Here is a 2521-nt window from a genome sequence, read left to right as displayed (position 1 = left end):
CCGCATCACTGGTTAAAGTAAAGCTAGTTGAATGTACTATAAAGTAGTTTATTATGTTTATTTTGAGTTCTTTGGGGAAATACATCAAATGCAAAATTCATTTCATAAGCAAATATAATAAAAACTACTACTGCTACTTTACAATACATTAAACTAGCTTTAATATGAGTGCTAACTGAGATCTGTACGTCTAATAGTTCAAAAGATATAATCTTTTATAGTTTTAGTATAGTATTAGTTTTGTTCGAGCAACTAGAAAACAACATTTTGTGAATTTGTATTGACAAATGTCATGAAAACTACTGCGAAGGTAATGTTCATAAATTACTGTATAGCACATTAAACTAGCTTTAATTTTAGTGCTAATATATATCATTACGTCTAACGATTCCTAAGATATAGATTTCCCAAAATAAATTCAGTATATTTTTTATAAAATATTGCAATTTAAGTATATCTCAAGAACTATTGAACGTAAATAGCTCTTTTTGGGACTTATATTTAAACAAATTTACTCTACTTTAAATGATGTTTTATTAGGTTTTTTAGTGTTGATAGTTTCAAAGATATAGATAGAGCTTCGAAGGAAATATTTATTTATTTTTAACATTTTGAAATACCCGTCAGTTTATTAACCCTAACTATACTTGGCAGACTCATAAATTTAGATTAGTAATTATACATTGTTTTTATTAAAGTAATCAAAAATTGTGGTGAAATAACTGACTTTTTTCTCTTCTTGGGCTCTGCGACTATAACTCTATAATATAGTTACTATATAATATGCGGTAAGTTTGTCGCTGATAAGCAGATAGTTGATATACTACCAACTGTCAAGCAAATCGTGATAGTAGGACAGCAAATGTTAGTTTACACAATAATAGTAGCAGCGAACACCTTTGATCGTCACTGTGGAACATCCACTTCAGATGCATAGCTCTCTGTTTTTTAAAATTCCAAGAAATTCTTACGTTGATTTTTGTTCTTTTCAATTAAAGGAAATAGGTTTTAAATAAAATAATGCTAATTGTATTAATAAATTTAATAAGCAAATTTTAAATACATAAATAAATAAATTAAAAATAAGAAGTGCTTATTAGATAACATTCATACAAATAAATACCATTATAACATAAGTCCAATTGACTGTAGTAAATACAAAACAAAATTTTTCTTAGAAAATTATTGACATTAGTTCTCGAACTAGCCATTTCGTGTCACGTTCATTAGTTCTTTTAAAGCAGTAGTCACCTGGAATTCCAGTTGCCAACTGCAAGTGATCTTTCAGTCACACTAGTAACGTGTAAACCAGCCTTATCTCCAAATACATTTTTTAACCCCAAAATAAAAAAAAAAAAAAATGAGTTCTGTTATACTTGAATATAATTATTGAAAACAATGTTCTTTATTTTAAATTTAATTTAATATCCAATTAAATTTTAGAAAATTATATGTTTATCATAAATCAATGAAGATGATAGATAAATATTTAAACATGAGTTCAACATTAACAAAAAAAACATGCCTGTCCTTTATCGAGCGTGGCTTAAAACACGATCAATTATAATAAAATATCCATATAGTCTCACACTGTTTATTTTCTTATAACTTCTACGTTTCGGCCATTCCGGTCATTCACAAGGATATATTATTTACAAAACAATACAAGTTAACAATGTCATTAAAAAAATGCCTGTTATTTTATCTTTGTCAAAATATTTTTTAGTCTATCAACCTATTTTTATCCACTTTTTGACGTTTTCTAATTGTATTCAATCTATACTGTCTACTACATCCTTATCAATCAATCTATCTATTTATAGATAGATTTAAGAATAAAGCGAATGATAAGGTTGTAGTAGATAGTATAAATTGAATAGAATTCTAATAAGTAAAATAATAGATAAATATAGGTTAAGAAACCAAAATATATTTTAACATAGGCAGAATAGCCTGAAACGTTTTAATGACATTGCTCACTGTGATATTATAAATCAGATACCCTTCAGAAGGGCCGAAACGTAGGAGTCCTAAGAAAACAAACATCTTGAGATTAAATAGATATTTCATTATAATTGATAAACAAATCAGTTTCAAACAAGAAATATAATTATATATAAATTAAAGCAGGAGATTATTACAGATTGCAATGAAAACGCGGGTAACTAAGTACTAGTGTGTTACGCTGAAAAATCTCTTCTGCATGATTAGTGAATTCAGCAGAGATATTGTGAAATATAACAAGGAATGTATAGTAAATTAACCTCAAGTTTATTAAAATAAATGAGATTGAACAGAATAATTATTGTAAGGAGATGATAAAAACAATTTTTAAGAAACAAAATTAACATTTATGTTTCGCCCTAAAGAGTGTGTATTTGTACTACTTTAAGTAGAAGGCGTAACCAACCTAACCTAATGGACAATGCACTAACCCACAGCACAATAGACTTATGCCAATGTTTATTATTCATGTTAAATTTATTTAAAGTAGTTTTATAAATAGTTATAAATATTTTAC

The sequence above is a fragment of the Halyomorpha halys genome, unplaced genomic scaffold, assembly GCF_000696795.3.
Source record: "Halyomorpha halys isolate HHAL.00 unplaced genomic scaffold, Hhal_1.1 Scaffold181.1, whole genome shotgun sequence".
Taxonomy (NCBI): domain Eukaryota; kingdom Metazoa; phylum Arthropoda; class Insecta; order Hemiptera; family Pentatomidae; genus Halyomorpha; species Halyomorpha halys.
Note: the sequence above shows the minus strand (reverse complement) of the source record.